The following is a 16,878-nucleotide window of genomic DNA, read 5'->3' on the forward strand; positions in this document are numbered from 1 at the left end:
AAACCTTAAATGATGGACAATCTTATGCTAACTAAGCCCCAGTTAACAGACCAGGTCAAGGAGTATGTTAGTCATTTCATTGAGAGTAACCCTATTGGTTGCTTCCCCATTAAAGAATGGTGGGTATCCCTAAAGCTGTATGGTCAGAGTGGCCAGATCCGCAGTACTGTAAATGAATTGACTAGCAGGTAACCCATTAGACATGAATCTTGTAAAAAATCTAAATGAAATGTCTAGATGTCTTAAGGGAATGTAAAGAAAAGTGTACAATTAAAATGTAGGTCAGATATTTTCTTGGAAAGGGTCAGCACTAGAGTTTGTGCATGTAGAATAAAACTGGGGAAGCTGCTGGCTTACTGTCTAAAGCAAAGGAGGAGACGCACTAGAGTATTTTGCAGATTTTTTCAGGGAAAGGGGGGAGGCAGTCATGGATGTTAATTACACTAATAAACAAGATCTGCAGTTTTGTAAAGCACTTTATATTAAAACGTATCCAGAAGGGGTTGAACAGCACGAGAAAAGTAAAGACTCCTGCAGACTACCCTTTCTCTTGCCTACTCAATGGCTAACTCTACCAGTCTAACTGGAATAGTTGCGTACTTCTGTAGTTTATACCTGTCGCTCGTCCGGTCAGGATAAAACAGATGAACATTCATATGTTCAGTTCAAGCAGCTTTATTACACACACACACACACACACACATTAGTAATGAGGCTTTGTAGCTTAAACTTATACTTGTAAACAGACTGACTACTACATTCGTACATGTTAACACTCTGGCTGTTTTCTCAAAATGGCACTACTGCCTGCACGTGCTTACTATTTGTATGCATGTAGCTACATCTGGAAATGCTTCTCAAAGGTTACATACACATGCTCTGTTCTACAATACCTCAGAGAAGAAGCCCCTTGGATAGATGGGATATAGGCTGAATTGTAGCATTTCTTGGAAGCCAAGTTGCTGAACCTTTTTCATCCCCTTTCAAATTGACAGTAAGGTTAACCTCTTAGTATCCATGTTGGTTGCATTACTCAGATTTGGCAAAAATTTCCTCAAAGTTACTCAGTATCCCTAATTAATACTGTGTTTTATCAAAAAGAATTAAAAGGACTACCACCAACCCATATTCTTCCCAGCCAAGCTGATTTTATCCTTTTCAGATCTAAGTCTGGCTTGATTTTTGACTCATTTGTGGCATTATCTGTGAATGGTTATGGAGAAGCTAGGGTTTCCTTCTCTTTTGATTGCAGATGATAAAGCCCTTGTACTAAACCTGCAACAGCTGTACAGACCAATTGCACCCTATCAGTCCAGTTCATTGACATTACAAAAGGGTACAGGTCACAGATGCTGTGTTTCTACTTAGAACCTCTGAATAAGTTTTTTAACAATGAGCCGCACCTCTATTTGGTCTGTGTATGGTATTGTCACGATAGTTTTAATTCTAACAGACAGTTTCTTGATTTTATCACTTGATCCATTAGCTGACATCCCCATTATAGTCAGCCTCCTCACCCATTTTTTTGACTTTGGTTTACTCATGAATGCAAACAGAACTGAAATGGTTGCCATTAATACTTCAACTTGTTGACTGTGTAGGTATTGTAACTATAAGATTCCTTTCTATTTTTCTTGTTCCATTCTCATCGCCCTCATTTGGGTGATATACCCACTCGTTCTATGTGTTGGATTTGTATTTAAAGAAGGTAAAGTTGCAACTGGTCAAATGAGTGCACAGACTGTAAAGGAGTGCGCTATCCTTAATGGGATGAGCAGCAACTGTTAGATGTTTATACCTCATCTGTTCAACTTATTTCAGAATCTGCAGATCTCTGTCAGCAGTAAACTGTTGCCAGAAATTTCAAGTCTGACATCCCAAGCCTTATGGTATGGTGAGCAAAAAAGAGTGAATCTGATATTGCATGTAATGCTACATTTAATCCCAGCATGTTGTATACAAATTCACTTCTGGGTCGGAACTGGTTCCTTTCCTCTTTACCAACTTAAAGACCTGAAAGGCCACAGTATCAATCTACCAAGCACTAATGAAGCTTTATAAGTAAATGGGCATCAGACAGGTTTGGGGATGTGCAGTGCCGACATGAGGTTGCCATACTTTAAGGCAAACGGGCTGCCCGTGCAGGACATAGCTTGGGAAACTAAAGGATTAGTTTGGTAAATAAAAAAAAAAGTAGTAAGGTGTTTTTTTTTTTTTTGTTTTTTTTTAATTTCATATTTTTATAAAAATACTGCTTTTTTTTTTTTTTTTTTTTTTATTAAAAGCAGTTTAAATACGTGAAGGCAGAGAATTAATACTAAAGTAGGCAGGCAGTAAACGTACTGGTTTTGGTGTTTCTAAAATATGAATAACCAGACTGACATCTGCTGCTGGACATCCCAAATGAGTATAGAAAAAGGGTTTTATTAGTTCATATAAATATACTGCCTATGTCTCTGGTCGTTAATTTGATGCATGTTTTCTTTTAACGCCAGTTTGTACTTGCTTTGTTGAAATTTATTACATATGTGCTATCTAACTTATTTTTGGTTAGACTAGTTTAGCTGGTTAACACATGCTGTTATTACTGGGACTCATTCCTGCTTAATAGTTTTTTGTTTGAACATCAAGCCGTTGATACTCCATTTAGCAGCAGCTGTTCTGCGAACATGGACTTCATCTTGGTGGAAATTTGCTAAAGCATTAGCAATACAAAGTTTGCAGAAAAGGATTTTAGTTTGCTTCGTTCTGTAATGGCCATTAAAAGGATGGATACAGACCATTAGCCATTAACAGATGGCGGTTAGCTGAGCTGTACTTGCTGACAATTAACTCTCTATTGTCTTGGTTATGTATTGTGTTGAGGCTTTAGCCGTCCTAGAGAAGTTCCTTCAATTTCCTTTAAGCATGCCTAGTAAAGTCTAGGCTAACAGTCACTTGCAGATGTTTCCTTTGTTTTTTCTGTTAATAGTTAAGCCCTTTCATCCACTGCTTAGGTTGTCTTTTTTTAGCTTGTATGCTGTATGTGTTAGTGATCATTTTATGGTGAAGCAAATAACAGTTCCATTGGATTTGTGGTATCCTTCCCGACCCACTAGGTGACCACCTACCCACCTTTACCCACCGACTTCCCACTATCCTTCTACGGACCCACAACATCATTACAATCCGTGACCAAAAAAACTTCAACCCAATAACCTTTTCTAACTCACTTAAAGCAGTAAATTGGACCTGTCTAAAAACACTACCTCTAGACAATGCTGTCTCATACTTTAACTCGACATTCTTAAAAGTACTTGACTCCCAAGCTCCCCTACGGACTAAGAGAATAAAAGCTAAATCAGCCCCTTGGCTATCTAAAATTACTCTTTCTACCATGAAACAGAGACAAAGCATGGGCACGCTACCAAAAACATAAGGCAACCCCACTCCTTAACGAATACAAAATGCTTCGCAATAAAGTTAAGAAACACATCTCTTGTGATCGACGAAACTATTACTCTACACTCCAAAACCATAACAAAAACAACCCTCAAAAATTCTGGAAAGGAATCTCCTCTCTCCTCCACCCCAGCAAACCAGATACTCCCACCCCAGACCCAAATGCTCCAGAACTAGACTTAGCCACCCAATTTAATTCCTTCTTTATTGACTCTATTTCCAAACTTACCTCCTCTTTCTCTATCTCCTCCCCATCATCTAACACCCCTTCACCCACCCCCATTATCTCTGCATCCACACTATACTCACCACCCACTAATCCCACTATCCCCTATTCTACACAAATTCCACCCTCATCTTTACCACCCCAGAATTCAACACCCCCTGACTGCAGTCTCTTCACTTTAAATCCCATTCCTACTGCTACCATTAAGAAATTCCTTCAGAAATTGAAACCATGTACCAATGCTCCTGACAATATCCCATCTTACTTTCTTGGTATTGCTGCTGAAAGCCTTGCCTATCCCATCAGCATCTTAATTAATCGCTCCCTACAAGAAGGCACAGTTCCCCAAATTTGGAAACAAGCATTTATCATACCATTACACAAAGGTGGTAACAATAACAGCATTACTAACTTCCGTCCCATAGCCATCCTGTCCCCCATTTCAAAAATCCTTGAAAAATGTGTACAACTCCAACTCCTTCCTCATCTCCTAGACAACAAGCTTATCACCCCCACACAACACGGTTTCAGACCTAATCATAGCACCATGACTGCCCTTCTCTCCTTTCTTGAAATTGTCAACAAAGCCCGTGACTCAGGTCAAATTGTTTCCACTGTACTCCTTGATCTTTCAAAAGCCTTCGATACTATCTCTCACAGTCTGCTCCTAACAAAACTCTCCAGACTCTACCTCTCCACCTCCTCTTTGAACTGGTTCTCTAGCTATCTATCAAACAGAAATCAAGCTGTTAAATGGAAAAAAGCAACTTCCTCTTACCTAACTACCCCTACTGGAGTTCCACAAGGCTCCATACTGGGTCCTCTACTCTTCAATATCTTTATTAATGACTTCTACAAATCTATCCCTCTCTCTAGCATCATCCAATATGCTGATGATTCTACTATCATCTGCTCTGCCTCTTCTATCCCCACACTACAAAAACTTACTCAAGATGCCTTTTCTTCCACAGAGCAATGGATGCTAAGCAATCATCTAGCTCTCAATGCCACCAAGACCAAATTAATGTTATTTACTCCCTCTAAACTCACTCCCCCCAACATTAACTCATTCTTAGTTACTAGTCAAAATAACTTACCTCTCGAAATAGTGTCAGACACCAAACTACTCTGGGTCCAGATCGACAACCAACTAAAATTTAATTCCCACCTACAAAAAAACATCAAAAAAACACATCAAAAACTTGGCATGCTGTATAGACAAAATGTCTACCTTACATCCACCACTAAAACCACTCTAGCTACTTCCTTTCTTATCCCCTCCCTTCTCTATGGTGCCCCTCTACTTACTAATCTTCAGTCCTCATTAAAAAAACAGCTCTCCTCATGCTATAACAAAATTGCTAAATTCGCCACCTCTCATAGGTCTTCCACTCACCACTGTCTCTCCCTCCATAAACTAAAATGGCTAGAACTTCCCAACTATCTCACTTACACTCAACTAACTCTAGCCCACAAGCTGATTCTAAACCCCTCCAACTGTCCCTCCCTTTCTTCTGCCCTTAAAATGCACCTATCAAATAGAGTTCTAAGGTCTAATAATCAGAATCTACTAGAAGTGCACAAACCCACTCATCCCCCAGGCAAAAACCTTCTTTCCTTCAGCCTCGCTCGCCTCTGGAACTCTCTACCACCTAACATCCGCATTACCACTAACCACTCTACCTTCAAGAAATCTCTTTTCTCACACCTAGCATCTCAATGGGAGTGCTCATGCACCCACCCCTCATAACCTACTCTACTATATAACCAACTCTACTACATGCCCTTTAATACCATAACCTACTGTTTTCATCTTCTATGTTTGCTCATTAATCTGCATTTTTGTTTGTGTTTGTTGCTTCTATAGCATGTACCAAGGCTGTTACTATCAAATTTTAATGAACATTTATATTTTGCTTATGTACTTTTACTACAATGTATCTAGAAATTATTGTCAAATGTTAATGTGCATTTATTTCTGTTTTGGAGCTTTTCTCCCCAGGACTCCATTGAAAACGGGTTCTTCGAGGCCCAATGGACTATCCTGGTAAACCAACTGCAATAAATAAATAAATAAATAAATTTACTAAGTTGTCATATTCTTGCATTAAACATTGCTCAGTTTCATTTGCAAAAGTAGTTGTTGCCGTGATGCTGTGTGCTCCAAATGTTTTCCCCATTATGTTGAACTGTAGTTCCCCTTTCCAAGGCCCAACCATTGAATATTGGTTAACATTAGAGGCACATGTGAATAAGAGTAGTTCTGTATAGGCACTTGTTTGATGGACAAGAATGTAAAGGAGATGTCCACTGTTGTCTGACTGTGAAATTGCTGGTAAATTATAGTTTAGGGTTGTGGTGCAAGGGTCCCATCCCCTCCCCATGGATGGTGCAAAAAAAGTTTGTTCTGTAAGTCTTTGAAAGTTGCTTTCATCGATATTTTTTGAATTTTTGTCCGTAGGGCAAACATTTGATGTTTAATCATGAATTGCTTGTGTTGATAGACTAAAATCTGAGTGGCTCAGTCATGATTATAAACTGTTACTTATTTTTCCATTTTCATTCTGCAGTCCTCTACAATTTTATTTTCAAGATGTACATCTATTTCTTGTATTCTCTTCTAATTGTAGTAAGTCAAGACGTTCACTAATTATATTGCTCAGAAATGGTTTAGTTTATTTACAGTTGGAGCTTGTAGATGACATCCATCTTCTAGTCCTTTGCTATTAGGAACAACTGCAAACGAGTTAGGTGTTAACCTATTCTTTTCTTTAGTTATAATGCTCTTTGTGAGAAGTTGAATGTTTTTCTGTAATACATTCTTATTTCTGCCTTCACTTAGTCGCTGATGATTACTGCACCAAGTTTAAGATGCACAAACAAGATAAGTTGAAATGCTGTTCAGTAAATGCTCATGGCCTAAACATGTCACTTAGGAGATGAGCCGTGAACAGCTTTCTGAATGGCAGCCAAGTTGATATTGCTTTGTAGTAGGAAGTAAAAGTAGCCAACAACATGTTGGATCTCTGCGTAGTTCATAGCAGGGACCCCAGATTTGCAGTTTAGCTAAGACCTTTGGGAACTGGAACAAATTGGGGTGGAAAGTTAGACATTGTTTAAAGGGAAGATGGATTCTAATGAAGATAGAAGCTTTAGCTAGGAAGCGAGTATTGGGGAGTATTTATGCTCCTGATATGTACCCCCACAAGTTCTTTTTCTATTTCTTTGCTGCTGCTGTTAGGAAGTCTGGCTACCTGTAATTCTAAGGGGGGGGGGAGGTTTAACTTGTTGATAGAGTCTGGACTGAAACATTCTTGATCTTGCATTGAAGATTCATTGAAACCCAGAAAGCACTAACCAGGTTAATAGATGATCATGAGTTGGTTGACATTAGGTTCCAGAAGTTTCTCTGTCACCCAGATTTTACATTGTTTACCCAGACAACAGAATTTCTAGTAGATTAGACTTTCCCTTCTTTCAGACTACAGTATACATTAATGTGTCTTGCACAATATAGGTTATGTGAAGTCTGAGTGTAATGTGACTTGAGAAGTTCACTGGAGTTTGATCATGTTCAGTAGCATATAAATTGAAAATGTTGGGCATGTTTGGCACACTATCCTACTGCCATTTTATTAAGCACCACAATAACTCCACAAGTGAAATGCAGTCTTGTTTATTCAGAGGTCTGTCACTGCAGCTACGTAGAATATTCTGCATGTTAATAATTTTAAGCAAACGCCTGCACTAGTGTATGGCATTTTTGAGTTATCTACTACTGTTGCCAAGTGTCATCTGACATGCATGCAATATAGCAGTTTTTTTTCGAAAGTATTCTGTAACGTGTTTATACTGCAGTAGTCTGAGTGTACATATACAGATTGGTGGGGTTGTGTGGCCACCGCTTAACACAAACATGTGTCTAGCATCTCACTACTTACAGGTCTGTATCATCTTACAGCACTCAAGTATGAAGATCATCATCACATTCCCTAGCAATGTAATGTAGGTACAGATGTCTGTGTTTGTAATGTGAAAGGGAGAGTAATGCACCTTTTATCTCCCCTTCTTCACCACAGTCAGAGTGGTTGCAAGATTGCCAAATCACAAGAATATGCAGTTGCAAGAAACAGAACACAAGATTTAGAAGAAAGATTCAGAAATATGCATGGAGCCTGGAGCCTGTGCAGAATCTTTAATTAGTAGAAATGCTGTAAGAGAGAACTAGTTAGCATAACTGATCAAAAGAAAGGATTTCCCAACTTTTATAAAAATTTGTATAACGTACTTACCACTTTGACAGTGGGATGAGGACTGGTTCCATATTACTGCTTTTACTGTCTCCATATGTCTGAAAATATAATCAAGTCCCTTACTTGAGTTAGTCGATCATCTGCATGCATTACAAGATTCAGTGTGTCCCTTCCTCATAAATTGCCATGTTTATAGACTTTGGAAAAGCTTTTGATTCAGTGTGGTAGGACTAGTGATGACAGGTCCCTGCATCTAGGTATTTCTGTTGTAATGTTGTAGTGCTACAGTTGATTAATTTCTCCTCACAGAACAGATGCCTAAAGATTTCTGAGTTTGTAGAACTAATGGTTTCACTCCTACTCTGTACTTTTCAAGACAGCTCAGTGTCCTCAGGCATATTCATGCTCAGCTGGGCTGTCAGTGGTTCATTAAAACTAAAGTCTTGCTCTCAATTTTACCTATGAGGAGAAAAAAATACAAATAAAAGGAACATTCTTCTGATGTCAGTCTTTTGGTCTGGTTATTTTATTTACTTGATTTTATTATTATTATTTGTATGTTTATACAGCAAAGTTCACTTTAACAATAATTTTGGTCAGTTTGATGAGCCTAATACCCTTTGGAGTAGAGATGAAGCAGGCCTCCTTCGTAGCCACTGTCACACCTACTACCTAGCTCTTGCTTACATTTTACAGTGTCCCTCATTCGTACGCACTGGCTTCTGATGTGCATCAGCTTCCATTTGCAAACAAAGCTGTTATAACTTTAAGCAAGTCCCTCTCTATGGCATTGGAGATTGTTAGGTATGAACTGCTTTTGAATAATCCTCATCTTCACATAAATTATGACTTATTGAGATGGTCCAACTGGAAAATTAAAGGCATTCACACCTAGCTGTTGCATGTCATGTGTATTCAGATGAGACACTGAGGCATTTTGATGGGTTCAAGTTGTGTATTGTACATAAACACATCAGGAGCTGCAACTAGAACATATATTTAAGCTGACTGACTCATTACCTCAAACGCACTCGCATGTGCATCTGCATTCATGCCTGCATTCACTCTGGTTGACTATACAAAATGGCAGTGATCTTGCACGTGCTCAGTAATTTACATACAAGTGCTATCTGTCTACACTGGCTGACTAGGTACAATATGCACAATGTTCTACATCCTCCCTTTTTGAATTGTTTGACATGCAGTAGGAGAACAAATGTATCACATCAACATTTAACAACAAATGAATTCAATTCGAAGTCACCGTGTATTTCGAAGTGGGTCTGGAAATTCTACCCGATCTGTTCAAATAAAAACTTTGACTGGCTTAGCAACAAGGACAGTCTCTGGGGAGTCTTTTACAATTGGAGCTTTGGGGATAACTTGAAGATAAACTGTCCACTGGAATTTGACCAAGGGTAGAGTCATTCTGGGAAATAGTCTCTGGCACAGGCAATCTGCTGCATTACTGGTTCGCAGACCGGCTGTGTGTGTCTTTTGATTCCTTCTGAAATCCATTCCATCTGATTGTATGATGTAAGATCTCGGTTCTTCACAAATATTTTTGACAATTCCCACTCAGTCATATCCTTTAGATGTTGGCATTCTCATGATCTGTTCTTGTCTTAATGGTCTGAGGGGTTTGCTGGATTTATCGTAGTAGAACTTTTGTGACTGGTGTTTTTTTTTCCCCCAAAAGTTGTTTTGACCATTCTGTTCTTTACGCTTCATACTAACAACTGTTTACTGATTGGAAGAGTTGTTGTAGTCTGCCTGAACATCAGTCTCTGAGCAGGTGAACCAAGCAAATTATTTCGAGGAATGTTTCTGAGATAAAGTAGGCTAAGAAAAACATCGGTACCATCTCTCTTGCATTTCTCCAACAAACGTTTTGCACTTTGAACTGCATGCTCAGCTAATCCATTGGACTGTGGATACTCGGGACTACTAGTAAACATGGACAATGTCCTAAGACTCAGCAAAATTCTTGAACTGATGACTTGTAAACTGTGCATCATTGTCAGATACGACTTTGTGCGGACTACCATGAACAGAAAAATGCCTCTTCAACTTCATAATGACAGTGCTGGACATTAAGTTATGAAGAAGGTCGATTTCAAACCAATTTGAATAAGAGTGTACTAACAAATGTTTATCATTCCATTTGAAAATATAAGTAGCAACCGTCGGCCACGGTAGTTCAGGAATCTGTTTTAACTGAAGTGATTCTTTCTCTTGGTGCAATTTAGTACCGTTGGAAACAGAACATGCTAGAGTTTCCTTCTCTCTATATTTTGACATAGAAGGCCAAAATATTATGCCTCTTGCCCTTTTTTTGGTAGAATCAGTACCTGGGTGGCCACAATGCAAGATTTTGATGTATTCCTGTTGTAATGCTGTAGGAGTTACCACTTTAGGACCATTCATGATGATTCCATCTTCCATTATGAGTTTGTCTTGGTAAGGAAAATACTGATGTATGTCAAGCAGTAGACTGGTTTGTCATGCTGGCCATACTTGACTGATAAAATATTTCAGCTTCTGGAGAATTGGGTTTGAAGCTGTGTAATTTCAGAGTTCAAGACGTGCTGAGGAAACATTTCTGACTTCCATCACTTCAAAGTCTGCTTTCTCATTGTCATACTGTTCTGTTGTTTGTCTAGGTGCTTTTGACAGAGCATCAGCAAGGTATAAAAATTTGCCTTTTATATAGACAATATTGAAATTGCACTTCTGTAGTTTTAACATTGTGTTGCAGGAGTGCTGGGGCTGTATATACTGGCTTTTTAGAATTGTCTCTAGAGGTTGGTGATCAGTCTCTATTTGAACATGTTTGCCATAAATATAATCATTGAACTTTGAACATCTGAACACTACTGCCAAAAGCTCTTTTTCAATTTGGGCATACTGCATTTCAGTTTGAGTTAGAGTTCTGGATGCATAAGCTACTGGTATGCCTTCTTGAAGACATGCTGCACCAAGACCATATCTTGAAGCATCCCATGAAAGAGTTACAGGTTTGTAATAATATCTCAATGTGTGTGGACTGGCAATTTTCTGTTTCCAAACGTCAAATGAATGTTTGTGTTTTACCCAGGACCAGTTTACATTTTTTTTTTTTTTTTTTTTTTTGAGTCAACTAGCATAAGGGTGCTGAAAGCTCACTCAGGTCTGGGATGAACTTTCCTAAATAGTTTTACCATACCAAGAAAACATTGTAAAGATGTGACGGTTTCTGAAACTGGCATCTCAAGAATTGCTGTTTGCTTATATGGATCTGGTTGGAAGCCAGAACTGGTAAACAAATGACCCACATAAGGAACAACTTTCAGTTTGAATTTACATTTCTCTTGAAGGTTCTACTTCACACCCACAATCTAGAACTTTCTTGAGGTTTCTATCATGTTTGACTTTGCCATTGCCCCCTACAATAATGTCTACTATGATAGCATATAGGTAACCTGACAAAATTTGTTCCATCGCACACTGAAATACTGGCAGAATTTATTCCAAATGGCATTCTCGAGAATCTGTATCTACCAAATGGTGTACTGAAAGTTGTTAGCAATCAAGATTTGTGATCTGATGAAATTTTCCCAAATGAACTTTTTTGCATCTCAGACTGAAAAAAACAGTGGCGTTCTGCATGAGAGCATATTTCTTCTACTGTGCACATCAGATGAACAGGATGTTTAAGCGCTTTGTTCAAGTCTCTCAGATCAGTACATATTTGAATATCATCTGAGCTTTTCTTCATAGGTAGGTATTAGGCTATTTGGCCCTAGGGCCTATATAAACCTAGCCAAAAGGTACCCTGGGTTTCGTCACCCAAGAAAATTATTTTCCTGTGCCCCTGTCAAGCAGAGCCACAGAAGTGATCCACAGGGTGAATTTCCTATCTCTCATACAATCATCAAGATTTTTCTTGGAGTACTAATGAGGAGCTTCGTTTGATATAGATAAGTAGTTTGTTCCAGAGTATGGGAAGTCTCTGGGAAGTCTCTGGGACAGGAATCTATCCCTCCAGCATGTTCTTTTTATTGTGGTGACAAGGTTTAGGTCCCTAGAGCATGTAGCTTGGGGGGATTGGGATTTCTTTAAATTGGAGCATGTCCAACAGCTCTGAGTTTGACATAGCTTTGTATTGTATGTTAGGCAGAGATCGCCTCTGAGTAGGCGATATGCGACGGAGGAAAGCTGGAGTTTTTTGAGACGGTCTGCGTAGGGCATCTGTTTGAGGCCGGTAATCCTCTTTGTGAGGTATTTCTGCGGCCTTTCCACTTGTTGCAGATGTCTTGTGAGGTACATACCAAAGGGCAGTTGTACTCTTATAACGGGTCTAATGAGTGATGAGTAGAGGGGAACAATGACCTCTTTTTTTTTTTTTCTTGGATGAGAAACCTTTTGTCATGAGGTGTGCCACGTAGAAGGATTTCCTGACTACTGTGGCGATGTGATTATCAAAGGAGAGACTGCTGTCCACCTGTGTCCCAAGGTCTCTCATCACACTTTCAGTGTTAAGTAGACTACCGCCTATGTGGTAGTTCATGGATACAGAGTTTTTACAGAGAGGGATGACTATGTATTTTTTTGGCATTGAGCTTGAGGCCATGGCTTTGACACCAGGCATCTGTCTCAGTGAGGCCCTTTTGTAGGATGTCCACATCGTTAGGAGTTTTGATTATGGCTCCTAGTTTGCAGTCATCTGCAAACTTCGTTAGCCAAAGACCTTCTGTGTTAGCCTGTACTTCAGAGAAGTAGATACCAAACATAGAGGACCCAGAACTGAACCCTGTGGTACTCCACTTGTCACTGGTCTGAAGTTGGATTTGGAGTCTGCTACTTTCACATTGTGGGTTCTGTCAGTGAGCCAGCTGGCAACCCATCTTGTGACATAGGGATTTGAACCTAGTTTAGTGAGTTTGTCTATAATTCCAGAGTGGGGGATGGTGTTGAAAGCCTTGGCGAGATCTAGATAGCCTGTGTGAACCACATTACCCTCATCTACGGCTTTGATGACCACTTCAAAGAAGTCTATCAGGTTTAGGAGACATGATCTGCCTGTTACAAACCCGAACAGGTTGTGGTCCAGAGTTGGGAGATTACCAATGTCATTGTTTACAAGTTCCATGATGATACGTTCCATAGCCTTGCAGACCAGGCTCGTCAGGCTAATAGGACGTTAGTTCCTGGGGTCTGTGGTGGCTCCCCCTTTGTGGGGTGGGATAACCATCGCTGTGTGTCATTCAGTGGGCACAAAGCCTGAGGTGAGGCTATGATTGAACATGGTACTTAGGTTGGGGTGCCAGTTCATTCTGTAGTTCATGTAGAACGCAGCCTGGGATGTCAGGTCCCATGGACGCTGTGTTCTTGGCTTTGGAGTGTTTTTTTTTTTTTTTACCTGTGCAGCTGTGATGACAGGAACTTTGCATTCTTCCAGTATAGAGATGGGCCCTTTAGGGGATGAGAGGGGGGGTAAAGTTAACACTGAACCTATCTGCCAGGATTTTGGCAATATCAGTTGGTTCTGTATATTTAGTGCCATTGTACTGTAACTCAGAGCAGATCTGAGTGTTGCCATTGAGATTCTTGACATAGCTGTAGAATTTTTTTATTTATTTTATTTAACATTTGTTAACCGGGAAAGTCCGACTTGGAACGAAGAAAATTTTCTAGGGAGGCCTGGGGAGAAATGCTCTAGATGCATGTCTTTGTAATGTGGGAGGAAACCCACACAAATGCAGGGAGGACATGCAGACTCCACACAGAAGGCACACCAGCCGAGAATCAAACCAGAGAACCTCTTGCTGTGAGGCAACAATGCTACCGCTGCACCACTGCGCTGTCCAGTGCTTTGAAGTTGTCTTTAGAATCAGTAGCGATTTTGTTTTTGTAACTAGCTTTGGAGGATTTTATGTGGGATTTCAACTTCTTACTGAGGCTGACCAGGGAGTTCCTCCAATCATGGGATTTTACTCTTTTTTTTTTTTTTTGCAACAGTTTCTTTTTTCTGTTGTGGAGTTTGTTTATGGCAGGGGACCACGAGATTGGCTTCCTTTTTTTGGAGGATAGCGTCTTGGTTCTGTTGGGGATTGCACGATCCATGCACTCGTGTAAGTGCTTATAAAGTGCATTTGTGTAGGATTCAGCAGTCATACCTCTATTGTCCGTCAGCATGGGTGTCATGAAGTTTGCCACTTCTGTCTTAAGAAGCGTAAAGTTGGCTTTGGAAAAATTTTTTATGGGGGGTGAGGATGGGATGTGGATGTCTAGGGTGATTAGCTTGTGGTCAGATCTGGCCAATGACGAATTGACCTCTGGTGTGGAACACCGGTTACCCATGTTGGTAATGACCAGGTCTAGGATATTGCTGTCCTGGTGGGGGTGTGAATAAGTTGATCCAAGGCGTTGGAATTTATGAATTCCAGAAAATGTTGAGCACAAGAGTTGGTACATGAGTAGTTTTCCCAGTTAATGGTAGGGTAGTTGAAATCGCCCATTATTAGGGTGTTGGGTTGTACCCTAATATTTTCCAGTGTATCAAGAAATGAGGAGTGGGAATCCTGGGGCATGGTGGGGGATCTGTAGCAAGCTACAATTTGGATTGCGGTCTTGCCCAGAGTTAGTTGCACTTGGATAATCTCTGATGCATTATGCTGAGCAACTAGCCTGGAGGTGTGGATATCCTTAATGAATATGGACACGCCTCCACCTTTAGTGTTTCTGTCCAGGTTAGGTGTATGAAAGGTGTGGTATTGAATTATAGCCTGGTAATACAGGGGTGCTCTCTGGAGCCTTGAACCAGGTCTCTGTTACTGCACAGATGTCTATGTTCTCCATTTTAAGGAGTGCCTGGAGTGAGTGCATTTTGAGGTTTAGACTTCTAGCATTGATTAGCATTACCCTCAGATTTTGCTTGATTGTACCTGTTATGGTGGTGAATTTGTTTTTGAGCCTTGCCTAAAAAAGGCACTATAGGGATGGCAAGAGCCTTAGCCAGTATCCGGAATCCCAAGAGCGACAGGTGCAGGCCATGTCTGGCAAAGCATCATGGTTTGTCGATCATGTCATCCCAGGTAGACAGATACTGGATCCCCTTTGAATGACACCAGATGCTTAGCCAATTGTTGAATTCAATCACTTTGTCCTTGTACTGTGGTATCATTCTGGGTGATGGCAGGATGCTACTCAGGGCTAGGGTCCTACCTGCCTGGGCTACAAGATCTGACATCTCTTCCATATCTCTCTTTTCATGTAGTCCAGGGAGGTATGTTTCAGGTCATTCACACCAACATGGACAATGATAGAGTCATAGTTGTACTTGTGGAGTGACCTGAGTGCGTGCATGATGTGACTGATCCTGGCATCAGACTGTCAGCAACTTTCTCCTTGTTTAGCCTGGTGAGTGGGACATCAGTGTGCTTGACTATAGAGTCACCTATGACTAGAGTGTTTGGTATGTTGTTTTGCCTTATGGGCTGTGGTTGAGTGGCACACTGAGTTTGTGGGCTATGTGTCATTTGGGTTGTGTTGGGGGTGGAGACTGCTTGCATTTCTGCTTTGGAGGTCCCCGTTGCTTGGGAAGATTTTTATTGAGAACCTCTGTGAATATAGGTATGTGTTTTGTGTTTCTATGTGTGTGTTTTGGTGGTGTAGGTTTTGAGGGACTATGTGATGAGTGTGGTTTGGTGCATGTGTTTACCTTCTCCACTTGACTGTGTAGTCCAGTCTTTGGTGAAGAGAGCTTTGCTTCCAGTTTGACTATATAAGTGCATCTCTCACAGGTTGTAGTGTTGGGTGGTAGGAGGAGAGGGTTGTCTGTGTACATGAGGCAATTGCTGCATTGCCCCAAGATGGCCAGATTCATCAGGTAGACAGGAGAAAACCTCGGCAGCTGACCCTTAGATATGCCTGGATAGGTGCTTATTTATTAAGTACTAAAAACTGTTTTCCTCTAGACAAATGAGGAAAGTTGTGTGCTATAGTAATTTGTAGCTTATTTAGTGCTTACAATGAGTTTTGAACAAGTGCTGAGCTCAGAGAAATAGGTTTGAGTGCTGAAACTAAAAAAAATGGCTAGTTCTAAGAAACAAAATTAAGCTAGAAGGCTTCCCTCCAACACAGAAAAGCTTGGGGGCTCAAAGCTTACAAACAGTCCAGGATACAGTGAATCTGTGTCTGGACTAGACTACTTACAGGAAAGGCAGGAAACAAGCTTAGAAAAAAAAATTTTTTTTTTTTTGTAAACTGAAAAGGGAGAAAGGAGGAGCAGAAACTCAGTGAGTTGGCCTTCTCAAATGTACTCCCTGTATTAGGTAGAATGAGGTAAAGACAATAGACTGGGAGGAGTGTCCCAGATCAAATGTACAGTAGGGGTTGAGTAACTGCAAAGCCACCAAGTATAAGAACAAGAGGGAGGGAATGTGGGAAACGAACTGCAGAAATGTTTATCACAGCAGAAAAGCAGCAGTGAGCCTTTAAATGAAAGTTTAAAACAGGTAAAGGAGCAATGAGACCCTAGAAAAAGCTTTTAACTGCAAGCAAGTTACATGATGCACTCTTTGGCAGGAAATCAGAACAAACAAACCCAAACAGATGCTTACTAAATGTAGACAGTTTTCAGTTAATACCTCACACACGGTGAAACTAGCTAGAGAAGTATGCAGCAGACAAAAGTGCTATAAATATCTTGTAAAAATAAGCAAAATACAGGATACTTTAATGTTCTGTATTACAGATCCGGGTGTGCTCAGTGCCCTTCCTCTGATTAGCTCAGTGTGAAATGGCAGAAACACTCACAAGTTAATTTCTTGGGTAACAAAGTTGAAACCTGAAACAACTTTAAAAAAAAGCTTAAGAGCTGCGACCGTGAAGAATACCCATTCAGTCAGTTCTTTTACTGGGGTTATCACACCTAAATTTATCATTTTCTCAAGCTCTTTTACTTTGCTCTGTATT

The 16,878-nt window shown here is 40.2% G+C and overlaps 1 protein-coding gene across 1 annotated transcript in view; it reads left to right on the forward strand.

The window, feature by feature from the left end:
• SYTL4 (synaptotagmin like 4) overlaps positions 1–16,878 on the forward strand; it is a 975,777-nt gene that overhangs the window by 443,180 nt on the left and 515,719 nt on the right. The window lies entirely within an intron of this gene.

This window comes from Protopterus annectens, chromosome 15.part0, assembly GCF_019279795.1.
Source record: "Protopterus annectens isolate FY-2018-M chromosome 15.part0, PAN1.0, whole genome shotgun sequence".
Lineage (NCBI taxonomy): Eukaryota > Metazoa > Chordata > Ceratodontiformes > Protopteridae > Protopterus > Protopterus annectens.